The sequence below is a fragment of the Pezoporus wallicus genome, unplaced genomic scaffold, assembly GCF_028554395.1.
Source record: "Pezoporus wallicus isolate ANWC-B61680 ecotype Strahan unplaced genomic scaffold, APGP_CSIRO_Pwel_v1 contig_6658, whole genome shotgun sequence".
Lineage (NCBI taxonomy): Eukaryota > Metazoa > Chordata > Aves > Psittaciformes > Psittacidae > Pezoporus > Pezoporus wallicus.
This window is the reverse complement of record NW_026642312.1, coordinates 2,104,217-2,123,266: the sequence shown is the minus strand read 5'-3', so window position 1 is coordinate 2,123,266 and position 19,050 is coordinate 2,104,217. Positions and strand designations below refer to the sequence as shown.

General features: G+C 40.0%; 1 long non-coding RNA gene across 1 annotated transcript in view; it reads left to right on the top strand.

Annotated features, from left to right (window-relative positions):
* Positions 1-16,895, top strand: part of LOC130609672 (uncharacterized) — a 47,097-nt gene extending 30,202 nt beyond the window's left edge. Inside the window, exon 3 of the long non-coding RNA XR_008974842.1 lies at positions 16,833-16,895. This is a non-coding gene — a long non-coding RNA (uncharacterized LOC130609672). The remainder of the gene's footprint in view (positions 1-16,832) is intronic.
* Positions 16,896-19,050: the final 2,155 nt, after the last annotated feature.

Sequence of the window (19,050 nt, the reverse complement as noted above, 5' to 3'; positions counted from 1 at the left end):
CTGGGTGTTAGTGGTCTGTACTGCTAGTCCTTAGGCTTAAATTAAGTACTTCTGAAGCAATCTCCTTTTTAAGGTTGAGGCTGCTTTCTTGTCTGCCATCTCCTTAAATTCTTTATAATATGAGGGTAACAAAATAATAACTGAGTTTGCTTGTAGTTCTAGTCACACACATACACGCACACACACATACGACTTGAGTATGTGCATGTGTATGTATATGCACACACATAAGTATTTTGAAGGGTAGGTGTGTAGGTTTTGTCCTGCACTGAAGACATGAGTTCTGTATCAGATTTAGCCCCTTTCTGCTGTCCTAATGGTATTTATTCTGGATAGTACTGCTAGTGTGAGACAGCAAAGTGAGGAGAGGGGCCAGTCACTTGTCTGTGTGGGCTTAGCTCTGAGAAGCTTGAATCAGAACTGAGAGATGATATTTAATCAGCCAAGTGAGGTTTTTAGCTCTTATCTTCCCCCCCTTTTTCCTCCTTGACTTTGTTGGGCTGAGATCCAGTGGTTTGCTGATCTGTGCACACTGGTCTTCTCCTTTTCCTTTTTTCCTTCCTAAGTCAAAACACTGTCTTGCCTTGGCATATGACTCTTACTCAGGCAGGTCTACACCATGGCTTTAACTTCTTTAGAGAAATAGATTCCTCCAAGTAAGCAACCTGTTTGTTTTACACTCTGGCTGGATGCTTCCCACAGGTTTAGATTGTGGATTTCTACTTTGTCATCCCTTATATCATGTCTTCCTGAAAGCATAGACCTGCAACTTCCTTGATTCGGTCCATGTGGGCTTTATGTTTGCTTGGGGAACTGGTGAGAGGAAAGCAGAGATGAAAAGGAACTCATTAAAACTCTAATATTTAACATGTAAATTACACAGGCTGAAACCAGCCACTTGGCACTGCTTTCCTGCAGCTCTGGAGAATCAGTTGTGCTGGGGCAGTTTCACAGTATCCTTGAGTTTTTATGAGTCTTGGAGCTGTGTCTAGGAGCTCTAGCTCTAGCTGACATTCTTAGTGTCTCCAGTGGAACCAAGCTATGACACCTTCGTCTGTTTAAAGGTGGTGTTTGTTTTTCCTTTTATTTTTTCTTTTTTTTCCCCTGTAATGGAATTTTCCATTCTGTTGCTCCTCACAGAAAGTTCACCCTAATCTCTGCTTCTTGAACCAGATGAAAAATAGGACGAAATCTGACCAGTGGATGAAAAAGCCAGGAGAATGAATATTTCTTAACAGAGAATGCAGCTGGTGAGGTTTAGTAACTGTAGTTTGTAAGAGCAGAGTTTGTCTTGGGCAGCAAGGGACTCTGCATTCAGGTCGAAAGGTTCCTTGAAAAAGAAACCATTAAATGCAAATGACTGGTCTGCATTAGGTGGCTATACTGCATGCATCCTCAATATACGGCCCTGAGTGGGAAAGTAAAAAATGGGAATCAGATGTATTAATTTTGCTATTGGATTTCTGAGAAGGTAGGAGGTATTTTAATTTGTCAGGACCTTCATACAAGTACAGTAGTATCTGACTTGGAAAACCAGTTGCATCTTTGGAGAGGAGGTAGCAACAGCAATGCATGAGCAGAGCTGCCAATGTTTAGTTTCTTCCACATTTTTGGGTTTGAGGTCCCTTAATATGTTGCTGGTGAATTTTGGTACCTGTCACTATCACTATGTGCTACCTACAGACTTAGAATTCATCAGCAGGGAATATTTTCTTCTCTCTCTTAAATATTAAAATGCTTCTTGGTCAGGATTTTTCTGTGCTTAAGATAGCTAGAGTGTTGTTTTGCACTACTGTGATTATTGGTAAGGAACTGAGGAGTTTTATTAGTTTCCTGGCATGCAGGTTGGAAATTCTTTTTCTGCTCTGATGTCGAATTGAAACAAACATGGTGTGTAAAAGCCTGTCTGAAAACTTAATGAGACTTTGTTCTGCTTTTGGTCAAACAGCTTTGAGGGCTGTCTTCACTCTCTTGGCAAGGGCAGAGGAAGAAATATGGGCCTGTACAGAATCTTAACCCCTTCTGGAAAGCCCAGGCACAGTGCTCATGTGAGGGGCAGAAACTGCTGTTGGTTAATCAATCAGTAGTTGGTCACTTGGCTGAAAGTAAAGTCAGTGCTTTCAGTCAGCCTTCTTGATGAGGCTGTTGATAGTGGCCTACCAGGTGGGTTATGCATTTTGGGAAGTGTGTGTATGTTTCTCTAACAACTTACCTTAGCTGATTGGTTTGCCTAATATGCAGTTAATCAAAACATTTTTAGGACTGTATTGTTTCCGCTTCTTCCTCTCTCATGCAACAAAATGCATGGCTGTATTTATTTTCAATGCTTTGTGGTTGAGAACAAAGCCTTTGAAGTAAACTATATGATTAATTGCTAATTCGAAGTCTATCACTTCAAAAGTTTCAGATATCAATGAATTTTTTTAGCAGATACCACTAAATTATGTTGTAGGTTTTGTCTTCCAGCAACGATGTGTGCTACAGTGGGTGCTGGTACAGAGGACAAAAAAGGGCATAGCCATTGAAAAAGATAGGATTTCTCTAATGGACAGTGTCTTCAGGAAAAACAGCACTTCTCAAAGGTGATGTTATGACTAGTTATTTTTACAGAGTGAATGGTTATAAGAACATCTAGAGTATATAGAGAATTCTAGATGTATTCTTTATTCTGGGGGGGGACTGGGTCCAGTAGCCCAACAGAGGGGAGGCTGCTGCAGCTCCATGACCCTGGTTCCAACCGGTGGTGCGGATAAGGGTGTGTTTGCGGTAGGCACATGTGCATGTACACACACACCCTGCACGCAAACCTCTAAATATGTACACCACACATGTGCCTGGCTGACCACGCAGATCGACACAGGCAGGTACACACATGGCACCAGTGGCCTCATCCTGGGCTCCTCTCTGGCTGAATAAGATGACGGTCTCTTAGTGTGAAACATTAATACATAATTATATGTATCCGTTCCTCTTGGATAGATATATATTCACACACACACTATTAATTATATATTGTCAATTTATTATACATCATTAGTATATATTAATCACTAGAAATTATAGAGTTGCTGCCAATAATTACAATTAATTAATAGTAATTATAATTACATATATAATTAAGTATGCGCACACATGTATAATGTGGATCTCTCCAGCAGCTGGACTTAGGCATGTGGACTAGCAGGTAGCTGCCCCTGGACCCCCATCTCCCCAGTTTCTGGCACGTGGACATTTTGAGCCCACAGAGCCATACAGCTGGCCTAAACCTATGCACATGCACAGCTTGCCAGGACCCTCTGGGTCCTGATAACCAAACCCCCATGATCTTAGAAAGTGACAGGTGCATGAGGGGGAAGTCACTGACCCCCCCAGGCCCTATGGCCTCACAAGCAGCTGGTTTGGAGCCCACTGATCCATCCATAGCCACCTCCTCCAGTGGCATCACTCTTCAAGACAGATATTGGCTCCAAGGGTGCTTCACCTACTTACCAGCAAGCCTTGGTTAATATTTGCTAGTGATCACATGCTCACTTGCAGGCCCATATTAGTGCCATTTGCTGGTAGTTGAAGCCCTGAACACACACATGAGCATATACGCACAGAGAACAGGGAGTTCCCCACTCAGGAAAACAGAGTTTAATGAGAAGACAGGACAGACTGTGCTGGTCAGGTGCAGGACAGGGCCAGAGAAGTGTTCTGACATGTGATTGGCTTTTTTGATTCCTTTATCCCTTCATTTTTCCATGCTTGTTTTCCCCCGCCCTCCCAAAATGCTATAGTAAGACTGGTGTAATCCCCAAATGCTGTTCCTTTACATCCCATAATGTACCCAATACCAGCAGGCAGAGCCCAAAAGATGCTCTGCGAAGGTGCTCCTGTTGTTCCTTCTTGATGGGACTGAATCCCAGCAAGAACAAAGCTGTCATTGCTGTTTCTTAAATATTTTTTTTTTGCAGTACTTCAGAGTTAGATAATGTGGGTGGGAAATGGAGGTGGACGCTGAGGCTAATACTGGCAAAACAGGGCTCATAGCTGAGTTTTTTTTCTGGTAGGAAAAACCAGGTAGAACCTGTTTGCAGTTGGCTTGTTGGGCTTTTTTTGGTGGTTTGTGTTTTGGGGGTTTAGTTTTTTTTTGGGGGGGGGTGAGGGGATAGGGTTTGAGGCTTTTTTTGTTTGTTTGGCGGATGTTTTGTTGGTTTGGTTCATGTTTTCTTTCTTTTAAGAGCACACCAAGTGCTATAAATATCTGGGTTTAAAGGGGATCTGCCATCTCTCATCACAATTGTAGGCATTCAGCTTTTTAATGACTCCAACCCCAGTAACACGAGGCACTTGAGAGAATCTGATGTGTTCAATTAGCCCTTGCCTTAGAAAAGCTTGACTTGTTACTAGCCACATTTAACAAAGAAACAAGTAGGAGAAGTAGCGGTTTGCTTTTGCCTCACAGCTGAACTACTCTTACCAGCAAACTGCCTTTTCATCACCTTCCTCATTTTATTTCACCAGAGAAAGAAGGGGACCTGTAGAAAATGGCTTCTTTCAATTACATAGCTCTGATTCATTTCAAGGGCAAGTCTTTCTGTGCTTTGACTAAAACGGAAGAATTCTGGATCAGAAGGGGGAAGATGAAAGAAGGATGCTATACAGTAATTCAAGGTGATGGTTTTCCTTCCCATTTTCCTTGCGTATTACATTATCTGGCTTATGAAAGCAGGTCTTCAGAATCTGTCTTTCAAAATTTTTTTTTGTAGAATTATAGACAAATTTTCCAAAGTCTTAAAGGAAAAAATAAATGTCATATAGTAGTGCTGTGATATCCAACTGGGGCCACTTCCCAAATTGCAATATCTACCAAAAGAATGACCACTGTTTGAATTAAGTGATTGACATAGTAACAGAGGTCTTCTGTGATCAGGGCAAGACATGATGGGTTACTTTAGCAGCAGATGTGGTAAGTGTGTAAGTAAATGTGGCAAGATGTGGGCATGGTGACTTGCCATTGCAAGGTGTTAGACGACTAAAACTCAGAAAAGCATTGGTCCAGTTTGATGCAAGCAGCTGTGTTCTGTTTTAAAGTTGGTGGTAGCTCCTGTGGCTTTCTATTCCTAAAGTCATTTCACCAATACTTTTCTCAAGAAGCAGTGACTCCACTTTTGCCCAGGCTCAAAGCTTTCCACTTTGGGCTTGTGTTTGACCATTTGTACTTTGTTAAAATCTGGCATTTGCTTAAAGGGGGCTGTTTGTACTAAGCATTGACTTAGTTCATTCTAATTCAGACCTTCTTCCTTCATCTATAACTGTAGTTCTCAGTTCAGGAATTTCTTAAATTATACACTTACCTATGATTATGAGCACCGAACATTCTTCTAAAAGGTTCTTCTACAACTCTTTCTAACCCATTGGGGGACAGTTACACTTCTTAAGAACTGCAAGAACCTGTTAAACTGAAGTTCTCAAACACCCAAGCAATGGTCTTCCCAGCAGAATGTGATTTAACCTATTCAACTGGTATGAAAATTTTCAAGTGTCAAGATTATTCCCCCCTAATAACCTGGGAAAAAGTGAGCAAACAGGAAAGGCTTACATGTGAATTGTCTAATTATTTTTCTTTATCCAGTCTTATATGCAAATTGACAACTCAAGTGTGCTTCCCTTCTCTTCCCCTCCCCCCCCCCCCCCCTTTTTTTTTCTTATTTCTGGAAATCAGTATCTTCAAGTATAAGTAGACAACTACTACATTTGTTCTGTTGGGTTTATTATTGAGAAGGAGTGAAAATGGTTCATGGGAAGACCATGTAAGGGCAGAGGGTGAATTTTTATACAACAAAAAAAGTCATACATCCATAAGGTTATTCACTAGTGGTAGCAAAATCTGACCAAGGAAGTCAGCCCAAATCTCCTTCTCCTTCCATTCCCCTGCCATTGTTAAAATAGTAGAATGGACCTCATCAAAACTTAATCCGCTTTTCCATTAAAACAATTATTTCTAGTTATGGATGGCAAAGGAGATAAACAAGAACACCACATAGAAAAGATTAAATTTATGTAATTGAAAAACTTGGATAACCCTGTAATGGGAAGAAGGGACTATGGTGGGAGAAGCGTTAATGGGAAGGAAAGCAGCTGGCATTTGATGAGTATACACATACTCATGTAGCCTGGATTACGTGGTAAAATATGCATCTCCTTTGCACAAGATTTGAACTAGGGCTTGAAGTCAAGTAAGGATAATACTGTTGGCAAAAGTAAGAGAGGACTAAAGGCTAAACACATCTTAGGGCTTCCTTACGCTTATTGAAGGGCATCTGTTGCCCTCTAGTGCTTCATCCTGCACATATACTTCCAGAAGTACAAGGAGGAACCTATCCTGATATGACTGCAGCTGGAGCATTCTGTGGCATCGAGTGACCAAGGGACGGAGAAAATTACTTGTTTGTATTACTCTTCTTCATATGCTATCGTGGATGTGATTGTGTAAACAGAAAAACAGAAAGTGAGCATAAAGACTAAAACGAGGTGTGCCTGCTTGCTGTAAAATATTGCCTGAATGCTGTAATGTGCTTATGTAAATTTGTTGCAGCTAAATGAATGCAAGCTCTTGAACATAATCCTGCTTACAGCAACAGCTGAGTATGTGCTGAAACGCATAGCAAAACCATGTGGGAAAGTTTGCTAAATATATACCTGATTTAATTTGGTTTCTAGCTGACATCAAAAGTCAAGGTAAACTGGACAGCTGTTAATGTTTACTGTGACTAGAAAGCGGGTAATGTTCTGCAGGACAGGTTCAGTTCAAGACGCTTGAACTGAAGTTTTTCAGTGTGCAATTGAGTGATTTCATCCGCATTTTCCTAGGCTTCTGTGGCCTCCCTTCAAAGGGAGGGTGCTTTGTGCAAACAGATTTACTAAAGCTTCTTGCATGGCTGAAATACTGATATAGGAACTCTGAAATGTCCTCTATGTACAAAAATCAAAGAGATCTGAGCTCCTAATGTGGATAATGAGGCTAGGCCCAGGTCACAGCTGAGAACTGAAAATGTCCAAAGTTTTTTAGGATGCTAGTAGAACTCCCAATGTGCTGTATATTGTGTGCTTTTCTTCCACTCCCAGACAAGCATTCCTGCCAGAAATCTTGCTTATAATATTGAAAAATTCCATGAGTGCATGTGCACTCACAGGGTGTCTTGTTTAGGCTAGAAGCTTTACATCCTGTTTCTTCTCTATTCCATCCATGTGGTGGTAGCCAGGCTAGTTAGGAGAGGACCTGTGGTGCACACTGCCAGGTGAGCAGTATTTATTTGTTGATATGTATATTTTGATTCTAAACATTTGGTTACCTGGAAGCAGATCAAATTCTGTGTGTTACATGATCAGAAAAAGACTACCTTTTTGTCTTGTGTTGAGGCCAGTGGGTGGGGATCACTAAGATACGTCCAAAGCGACAGTTTAACACAAGCAGGAGATTCAAAACCCAACAAGTGCATTGAATTCAGATTCTTATTGGGTTATGATCAAACTTCACTTAGAAAAAGAAAACAAAAAAAATCAGTCCGTTGCTTGCCACTTCTCTCATATGCTTTAAATTATGGTATTGATATATAATGTTCTCCTGAGATATTCTTTCCATTGAAGAGGAGATTTGAACTGTAGTGCCAAGCCTTACCTGTGGGCTAGAGTAACTATTCAGAGCATTCAGAATAAGTCTTTTGGCTTCTTTAAGATGACAAAGATTCTCGTGCCTTAGAAAATGTGCTCTTCAAAGAGATGTGATGGGAATCTGTGACAGTCGGTCTAGACAGTCCCTGACCTATTGCTTTTCAGTGACTGTGCTGATGAGGAAGCAGCAACACTCATAGCAGTGGTATTCAGTAGTGACCTCAAGGACATTTAGCAGTAGCTTCTGAGTGGAGTCTTGGGCAGCTGGGCGGATTTTTACTAAGTGTGAAACGACCTTTTGTAAGTAGTGGAGAGAACGGTATGTGTGAAGATGGGCTGCCTTTCCTAACCCTGAGGATTATTCTGTGTCTGAGAGACTGCTCAGCAGAGCTTTACCAGTGCTATTACAGCTCATACGTTTGGGGGCTTATTATTGAATAAAACGGGACCAAAGTGGTGACACAAGGTATGTTCAGGTCCAAAGTTCAGTGTGAAAGGTTAATTTCTAACTTTAGTGCCATGTCACATAACCCTTTTGCTAAACTGGAAGCTAGATTAGGAAAACTGGGAGACTTGCAGGTCCCAACGTGAGCAGAGCATCACATTCAGAAGCTGAAATGGACCTTTCCTCAAACATAATGGTTATTCTTTCTTGAACACTTCATGCTGTGTTAGGAGACCTTCACCTTTTAGCTCCTTCAACAATTTATCTTCATGGATCAGATGAGTAACTGAATCTGGCCTGCATCCAGTGCTACATATTTGCTAAGGCCAGCAGATGAATTTGCTTCTGTAGTGGGCAATCAGGCTGTTAATATAGAAAAGTTTGGATAACAGGCTGGAGAAGATATTAGTGGGTGAAAAAACCACAATTATTCTTTATTTTTTTGAAGGGGTGTGGTGGGTAAAAAAACATCTTGTGAATTTTTATTCTAGAGGCAGTCTTTTGTGCCCCTCAAAGTGTAGACACTGCATCCTTAACTCTAATTGTAAAATAGTCCTGAAATTACTTCTGTTATTCATTGACTACAGGAGATTAGTGTTCATTATGTGTACAAAACAGATACCTAATAAAATACCAAGAAGTAAGTTCTCACATTCTGATGATTCATTTTTCTTGGGGTGGGGACTTTTTTTATGATATATACTTGATCTACAAGTATCAGATTCATCGTATCTGATGAGAAAAGTATCTTTTCTTTGATCAAGTATATTATAGATACTATTTTGGTGTGAATAATTAAAAAAGACAATAGGAAACTCAAAGACTAGGATCAAAAGACTCCAAGGCAAAAGAATGCTTACACAGTGCAGCATTGCCACAATATTCATTCTGAAAGACAATTGCTAGCTGCCTACCTTTATTGGCAACCATGAAACTTCCAACTGATCCTCTTAAAACAGTGAAAGAGGGCAATGATGGCTGCGGGTGATAAACATGCAGAGAATCAAGGGAATGGCAGATCCTGACTCCAGGTATTCCTAGGTAGCAATCTGCAAAAGGAGGGTAACTTCAAGATGAGAAATTCTGTCACATCGACTTCAATACTGTTTTTAACTTCAAATTATTTTTATGAAAGCTTTTCTGTTGAAAAAGCTTATCTTCAAAAAAATCTCATTCTTGAGTTATAGCTGTTTTTGTTACAGATGGTCTCTTTCTGCATAAACAATGGGTGCTTCACATGTGATTCTTTAGAAATATCTGTTCATACCTAATCCAGTTCTGTTACAGTCTCGCATACACTGTTATGTTAAATTAAATGTTACATTTGACTTGCTGCCCAAGTTTCAAGTCAGACTGGCTCTTGTCTGATGTAGAATGGCAGTGTATTTAAATAAATCTTTAGTGTTATCCCAAGACTACTGAGGGCACCGCCTAATATGTTAAACAAAAGAAAGAAAAAAAGGCATAAATTCTACTTTGACCCTGCTGGGATGAAGTTTTCTTCTAGGTAAAAAAAAAAGACTAGAAGTAAAAGTCAACCCAGGCTTTTTCCAAGGCTTGACTTTCTTGACTGGCTTTATTTGTTTGTCCTGCCCTGCCATCTGTACAACTAGTGAGCCAAACAAGAAGAAAACTCTTCCAAGTACAAGAGAAAACCTTTGACCAGAAAAATTTAAGTAGATTCTTGATTAACAAGAAGAGATACTGAATACTTGGGCCATGCAATGCATATTTGTGATACCTGGTTCATCACAGTTCAGTAGGGCTGCTCTTATTGATAAAGGTTATTCATGAGCTAACACTGAGAGACTACTTTTGCTTTTAGTTGTCCAAGCATAACATGTGGTTTTCTAAATAGCAGCATTTCTGAAATCCTCTTCTTGAAGACAGGCATGAACATCAAAATGACTTTAGCTTATAGTCAATCACAAAAGGTAGCTCACTCTATTGCAAGAATAAAGAAGACAAACTGCATATGTGGACACTGGCATATGTTCCTGCTAGTGAAAAATGTCTGACAATTGCCTGTTAGCTCGAGATGCCTTTTTAGGGGGAGGAAGGGATATTTTCCAGGCAGTTCAAGAGAAATAATGTGATACAGGGTCTGCCGACTGCATGCTACCCTTCCCCTTTTAGATGACATGTTATTCTTGGCCTGGACACAGTGACTGAGCAAAATATTGCAAGAAGAGCAATGAACCATGTAGTAATGATTACAAAACATGTCTATTTGCTGTGCTTCTCTACCTTGCATGCTGCTTGCATCTGGCAGTGTGGAGGCTTACATAGCTATGAACTTTTGCATGGACTGCATTTGAATTATTGTTCCTTTTCTCAAAGGCACTATCTTTTCTAATAGATGTTTGCAAGGATTTATTTTTTTAGACTTTTTGGAGACAAACTGGCTCCTTGCCAGTTCTCAGAAGAGCTATAGCTATCCATTAAGTCTGTTATTCCCTAAGTGCACATAGAACAAGCTTTGCTTGGGTGGGAAGACAATGCTGATAACAGTAACAGTTTATATGCAGTCATTCTTATGTCAAAATATAAGAACTGTTTTTAGAATGTATTTCACAGAAAAAGACTGTCTACATCGAAGCCACTTGCAAGATCTATAGAATTTATTTAGTGACAGAGTATCAGTAATTGCTATGCTCCTTAATGTAGTTTCTTGGTAATGTATTGTATTGAAATAATGAGGCTTTTATTTTAGATAGTACTTTTATGCCAGCCTTAGTATAATGTGAACTGAAAACTTAGAGTTATGTGAATAAATCAGAGATGCTGCCAAGTAAATACAAGTGAAGTAAATCCTTTGTTCTGATCTCATTATTTCAGTTTTTGCTTTGAAATGCATGGATATAATTGCTTTAGATTAGGGTATTTTTGTTAAAACATGAATTGATAGTTTTGTTTTGGGCATTTGAACAAATTTAAAGTAAATAAAAGCAGTGTGTGGTTTTGAGAGGCAATAACAAGTTGTTCAAGACAATATAGTGTCCTTTTTTAAATGAAAAAAGTCAGAAATGCACTTCATTAGGTACATTCAGAGTACTGAGCTGTTACAAGTATAAGCAATGTTTATAGAAATGTGTAGCTTTCCATTGAGAAAATTTCTGTATAATGTCCAATGTACAAGTAGCTGTTTAGTGAACTGAGTAGGAGTAAAGCAAGGGCCAGAGGAGTTATAGGTAGGAGGTAAAACCAGTGCTTCCACATAAATGAGGCACAATGCCTGGCTTTTGTCACGGTTCATCTTGTGGTTCTCACAAATAAAACCTTTTATCAGTGTTAACAAGCTAAAATTCCGTATGTCTTTTCCAGTCTTTAACAGCCTGACACATGGTTTCAGTGGAATAATTTTACACCTTTTCTGGAACACATTATAGTCTGGATATAAATTCAGTAATGGACAAGTTACCTTATAGGGGAAAACGGTGTCTAGTAGGGCAGGTTTGGAATTGATGAATGACATCACTCTGAGCAATTAGACTAGCTGCACAGCTGTGCTGGTATCATGCAGCTGACTGCTTTAAATTAATGGCCGTGCCATTAAAATGTAATGATAACAACAGAGACCACAGGAGATGGCTAAAGGTTTTTCAGATGATATGCTGAGAGAAGACATAAATGTTTAGTGCAGTGCTAGTGCCTTGTGATTTCCAAGGAGCACAACAATAATTTCTCTTCTTTCCATCTTATGTTGTTTTCAGTGGTATGTTAAAAAGCATAAATGACTCGTCACTATTTTGTTAGTAAGAATTATGAACATTTGCCCTGTTTCACCATTTTAAAAGCACTGAAGTACTCAAAGTCTAAGTCCAGGCAACTGGCTGAATTGCTTTGCTATGCAGAGGGTGACACAGGCAAGTAATGTAATGACCAAGTAAGTAGAGCTACAGTGCTCACTATATTGCCTGATTTATGAAACTGGGGATCTGACATTAGAGAGAAAGAAGACTGGACTGCCATGCACAGAGCTGTGGGCTGGAGCAGTTATCAAACTGTGGCTGAAGTGACATAAATAAGACCCAAAAGGACTGTGGTTCATATGAACACATACTTCACCAGAGCAAGTCCTGCTTTCAGCCGTTTACAAATTAAGGAAAAGACATGCTGTGAGATATTACTTGGATTATAATATATTCCAGAAGTGGAGGGGATCTAGAGAAATGACTGAATGCAGAAATATCAATGTTGTTGGTAACTTTCTCCTCAGAGTCCTCTTGACATACTAAACAAGCTCCTTATCCTGCCTTAGTCAATAACTATGACCATGTCTGAAACATGTTTTGAGGGGGCAGAGAAAACCTCTCTTTGCTACAAGAGATAGAACATGGCTTGTGCTCAGCATAGAGTGGGACTGTCCTGTGAGTTGTTTGGGTTTTATGAGTAAAGATTACCCATGTTTGACTCATGTACAACCATTTCTTCTATAATTTCTTCAAGGAATTGAATGTTCTCTGGCAAAGACGGCTGCCTTCAGTCCTGCTGACAGAGGAAATACTGACAATTTTGGCAGAAAGAAGGGTGAAACTGATTTCCATGGGAAAACCTAAAGAAACAAAAAAGAACTCTAACTTTTCCTCCCCAAATATCAGCCAGAGTATAATGTAGAAGTTAAAACTGTCATAAATCCAATGCTATTATGGGACTGTATAACATTTTGGTGTACCTTACAATTCTTTCAAGACCTTCAGGACCATGCTATAGTAATCGTATTTAGTTTTGACTTGATGTTCATACCTTTTTATCTTCTGAGGGTTGGAAGCCCTGTGAGTGGGTGATGTCCTCAGATGGTTAGAGCCATCCCATAAGACTCCTCCTGAGCAGAGCTACCCCATGGAGAGGAAAAAAGGCTTCCCTCAGCACCTGAAAGAAAGGAAGATCTGACCTCCTTGAGGCATTTTCTTTAATTTGTTTGAGAACCATGTAAACTGTGGCAAATATCAGTGAAGTTTGGAAGGGGAGGTGCAGGCTGCCTCTTCTGGTCATGACTAGTATAAGGTAATGCTACAGGTTGTAGTGGAGGAAATCCTGGACAGAAGTGAACAGCCAGGCAGACTCTCTTTTCTGTGCTGGTGGTTTGCTTTGTTTTGTTTTTTACCCAGACTTGTGTGCCCTGATGCCATTTTACAGATCTTAGAAGATGCTGCAAGATGCCGTTGTGTAAAGTAGCAGCCCAGGAGGGAAGCAGTTGACTGGCTGACTAACAGACCTGTGAGCTCATGTACCTAATAGCAGAAGCTTTTAGAAATGTTAGAAGAATTAACCAAAATAGAAACATAAACGCAGGTTTGGGTGCTGTGGAACCTATCTCATTTGAGAGAGCAGCCTGCTGCTCATGTGGGCTCCTCTATGTATTTCATAACTGTTTCAAGATGTGAGACGTCGGTTCACAGTTAAGGTACAGAGGTAGGATGGAAGGAGGCTGAACCAAGATGCAACTTGCTAGCTTTAAACATGATCACAGTGCCAGGGTCTAACCCACTTGCAGTGGTAGTAGTCACCTTGCAGAGACAGATGTGAGCAATTACTTGGCAGCACTGAAGTATCTTCTGTGATACCTTTTTGGCTCTGTGGAGAGAGCTACTGCTTGGAAGGAGTTGTCTCTGGTCTATGTGTAAGATGTATACAAACTTCTGTCAGACTGTGGATAATTTCTGTGCTTGGTCTTGCACTGTACTTTTAGTTGGCTGTAATTTCAAACTCTCTGTTGGCTAAATTTCATAGTGCACTCATACAGCTTTATGGGTTTTGCTTGGGTTGTGTTTCCTTGGGGTGCTGGCTTGTTTGGTTCCCCACCCCCACCTCAAATCTGCTTCAGTTAGAAACTGGGGTATACCAGTGTATTCATCACAAACTGTAATGGCAGCTCTGACCTTTGGTAGCAAATAGATTCTAAATTTACTCATGATGTGACAGCATAGAGTTAAAAAGCTTGGGGTTTTTTTTGTTGTTGTTGTTGGGTTCCCCTCCCCTTGCCATTCTGTAGTGCATTCGAATTTGTTAACCTGAAAAATTCAATACTTTGGATGAGTGACATAAGTGACAGTTCTTGCTATGTTATAGGTATTCATGCCTATGAACAGAGACAGAGTTTGACTTCACTGTGCAGTTAGGAGAAGACTGATTTCATGTTTTTTTTGCATGAGAAGATATACTTCAAAGGAAAAAGGGTATTAGCGCAACACTGACTGTGATACCAATCGCAGAAAGTGATGTATTATGCTAAAAAGGAATTCCCTACATTCACTTACAAGAGGTAACTGAGATTCATGTTGTTACCTGAGGTCTAGATGATTCCAATTAATTTCTTTTCTGTGGGAACCTTCAACTGTTTCTATCACATACCTGGGTTGTCAAGTATTTTTATCTCCTTCGCTGTTCATCATGGTTGCATGTGGTGAATCGTCACCTTTATGTGCTTAGAATACTTTCTACTGCCATGGTTACTGGTCTGTTCTGGTTTGCTCCTCAGTCACTGCCATAGCACTCAGCCCATGGCTTTGTCTATATGATGGTTAGGAAATACTTGAAGCACGATCTGATATATTTTGTTATTGCACATACTTGGCAGAGGCTTGTTAATCACGATCCAAAACATTTATTGAAATTATGCAAAGGTTAAACAAAACAAACAAAAAAAATTGTTGCTGAATATTGTTCTCTGAACTATTTTTTGTGACCTTGGTTGCCTTTCTCCTGTACTTTTGAACAAGGGAAGGAAAAAGAGGAATTCAGTGGTATGTTGAATGAATCAGTAAAGGTCATTGTCTTGTTTTGCTTAGGTTGATAGCCATAAGAGACTTTAGAGAACATGACCCTGTCTCAGATCTTCTTGTTGCCCTATATATTTTTACTGGTCATTTGGCTCTCTTTTGGCAAAATTAATGGATATGTCCATGGTCCTTTGTACAGCCTTTTGTATTTACAAACTCTGTGTTACTGAGTTAAATATTTTTGCTATTTTGGTATGGTCTTGAGGTGGTAAAAGATTATTTTCATTTTCAGTGAAATCAAAAGAGATCACAAGGGAAACCCTTCCAGGGTCAGAGCCCAGCCTTTGCAAACCTCCCAAACACTGCAGGTGGTACTAAACCAAAACCTAAGCTAGGTAAACTGCATACAATAAAATCCAGATGTCAGGCTAAACTGTATTTGAGGATATGGCAGTGGAATAAGTGATGGGAGTGATTAGGTGAACAACAGGGTGTTTTTTTTTCTGTTATTAATGTGCATGTAGTCTATTAGAACTAGCAACATGAGGTTATGAAGTGCATCGCTCAGGAGCGTCTTTTGGCTGAAGTTTAACAGAATAGGACAAGTAGAACTATACAATAATTTACTTGAAGGACAAAATCTCATGTTCTTGGCCTATATGGTGACCCCAGCTTTCCATATGTGTAGATATTTCATCTGCTAGGCACAAAGCAGATGTTTGGAAAAGAGAAGTGCACAAGGTGTTCTTGTGTGTGGTTAATTGTTTAAGTTGATTGGGACTAGCTGACTATCTTCATGGTTAATCTTAGGGTGGTAGAGTTAAAAAGCTAATTGCAGCTCAGTTATTGTCCTGGTTTATATGATGAAATGATGATTTTTTTTGGACATGATTATTCCCTGTAAGCTTGAGAATTTAAAGATGAGGTGAAAATTTATTACATATATTCATAAATATGTACATTTGCAATATTGAGAGGGATTCTTGCCTGCAAACTTCTGTGCCTGAAGAGAACAAAATTATCTTCAGGATATTTTGGAATAAGAGAAGCCTCTGGCATTGAGATATGTAGATAGAAAACTTTTGAGAAAGAATGCTTATACTATGGGCAGTATAGTGCAAAACAGGAGGTAGAGGCTTGAATCCCAGTTTTAGTTATGAGCTGTTTAATAAAGAGAAAGGTTCCAGGAGAAGGCCTGTACTTGCAGTCTTACTATATTTATAGACTTATTTTGTCTGCCTAGGCAGTGTGAAAATGTTTTAAAAAATAAAGCTGCTGTAAGTTTACTACTAACTTAGATATTAATGTTCCTCATAACTTCACTGAATCAAGGAATAGCTGAGGTTGGAAGGGACCTCTTGGGAGATCATCTAGTCCAACACCTCTGCTCAAAGCCAGTCAGTAAGATCAGGCTGGTCAGGACATTATCCAATGAGATTTTAAATATCTCCAAGAATGGAGGTTATACAGCCTCTCTGAGAAACCTACTCCAGGTCATGACCTTCCCCACTGTTTGTTTTATGTTTAATTGGATTTTACAGTATTTCATTTTGCGCCTGTTGTGCGGATATCTGGACCTCCATGGGCTGCAAGGGAATCTCTGCTCTGGTACCTCTCCTCCCCTCCTGCTGCACTGACCTTGGTGTCTGCAGAGCTGCTGTTCTTACAATAAACATGTTATTCCAGAGGTGCGACCACCACCACTGATGAACTCAACCTTTGCCAGCGGCAGGTCTGTCTTAGAGGTGGCTGACATGGGCTTTATCAGACATAGGGGGAGTTTCTGGCAGTTTCTCATGGAAGCCACCTCTGTAGCCCTGCTGCTACCAGCACCTTACCATACAAACCCAATACAATTGACAAGATCCTTCTGAGTCTTTTTCAAGCTAATCTGGAGATAACTATTCTCAGCTCTCTCATCTTTTGTTTGTATGTCAGATGCTCAAATCTCCTGATCAACTTTGTGGTTCTTCAATGCATTTTTTACAGTATGTCCATGCCTCTTGCAGTGGGGAGCCCAGACCTGCATCCAGCACTCAAGATTCAGCCTTAAACCAGTGCTGGGCAGAAGGTAAGGACCATCCACTTCTAAACCTGCCAGTGACACTTTTGCTAATGCGGTCCAAGATGCTATTAGCTGCCTTTGTCATGAGTGTGTATGGTTGGCACTCATGGTCAGTTTGGTGACCACCAGGACCTTCAGGGCCTTTTCTGAAAAGCTGCTTTCCATCTGGTTGCTCCCCAGCCCGTACTGCTACATGCAATTATTTTCTACCTAGGTGCGGGACTTTGCACTTCCCCTTGTTGAATGTCGTGAAGTTCTTATCAACCTACTTCATCACCTTACCCTTCATACTTTTGGACTGATGTGTTGTCTCTGTAGCCTCTATCGGGGTGGTTAAAACTCCCATGAGGACCAATGTGTGTTTAAGAAAAACAACCTTTCTTCCCTGTCTCAAATGACACTGGATCATAATGATGGATTGTACTGAACGTGACCATTCATTCAAAATCTTGAAATCAAGTATCTAGGCAATGCAGTAAGTGTACATTTACTTTCTATGTATGGCTACGGCTAGTCAGAAAACGAAGGTCATCCAGCAGGAACTTGCTTCAGTATTTAGCTACTTCAATCTGGAATTCCATCAGTCTACTGTGGTAATCTGGTATTGTGGAACATATATTGAGTGTTGCTCAGGCCGCAGAAGTTTAAATGTACTTTTATGTCTAGAACAGGAAGCTACATTTTTTTGTTTGTTTATTTCCATCGGTATTGTGGGTGGAAGATGCATGTGATCATCACAGTGAGCTTAGCACAATGTGGGGTCTTTGAGAGGAATTTAAGCGCAATGTCCTAGACCTGAGAGGTGGTTACAGTATTCCTTTGTTAGCATAATGCTCGTGTGTTAGGATACTTGTAATATATTCCTGTATTAGGATAATTAAATGTAGAAAGGACATCAGGAGCTCATCCAGTCTAACCTTCTGCTCTGTGGGGAGTGAAGCAAGAAATTGAAGGTGTAAATAGAGTGGAATGAGAGAATTCAAAAGTAGTTACAAGCAATTTGGTCAAAATACAGGCGTATTCAGATAAAATTTTAATTCTTTGCTTTATATGTGAAAGCAGGTGTTTCATCTGTGTATCCAATACAGATAAACATACTATCCAACACAGCTTGATTACAGGGGAGGTGTTAGTGATGGAAGAAGAGTTCTCTAACTCCACAGAAGCTTCCATGAGAGCTTGGAGCTTAAGTCTAAGGTTGGTTTCCTCCTTTGCCACTGGCAACTGGAGTATCTTTTTTGTTTTTTGTTGAAGACAATTTATTCCACTCTTTCCACAAAAATATTTTGAACAAGGGAAGACTTAAGGACTGAGAAACGCTTTTTCTTAGGCAAATTAATTTGCTAAAAAAAAAAAAAGAAATAAAATAAAAAGATAGAGAAATCCTATTTTCTGACCTCGGGAGGGGGGGAGCGGGGGAAGGGGAGTGAGTGAGTGCGCAGCTGCATGGTTCTGGGTTGCCAGCTGGGCTTAAACCACGACAGACCTACCTTTAAGTAGGTATGTATAAAGAAGGTAACTTACAAATCATTCTTATTAGTACATGCTGCTGCCTCACACCTGCAACTTCTCTGTGTTCAATTTCCTTATGAGTTTGAAGCTTGTTTAGTTTCCTGAACATACTATTTCTTATCATCTTTTTTTAAGCTACAATGCCCTATATGTAAACCATCTAGATAAAAATCAGCACCCTGAATGCAGTTACTGGGGGGAGTTGTGCATTTTGCTGTGGTACCTGTGGCAAAATGACAGAGTGTGCAACCAGGCTAGTAGGTGAAACATAACCATGCCAAATATTTCGTTTAGGAAAGTTTATTTTAACGCTCTTTTAACACATAATTAGGCCATCTCAGCTAGCCATGCACTTTCCTAATGCAATTATGAGAAGGCTATTTGGTTAAATTGCTAGTGGCTGTCTAGACATCCTACTGGAATCTCCTGAGTTGGCATTTAATTAAATGGAGGGAATTTCTATGGTTCTAGACAGAAATATTTGCCTCAAGCGTTGTCTTGTTGAAGACGTGTTTTTTTGGGAAGAACTTACAGTTCTTATCAGGTTAGCAGAAGATACCTCCTTTTGGGAATTAGGTACTGAATAGAAGAGAGGAACTGGAGTTGTAAAGAGTACCACTTTTGTTTACCACTTTCAGGGATGATCTTGT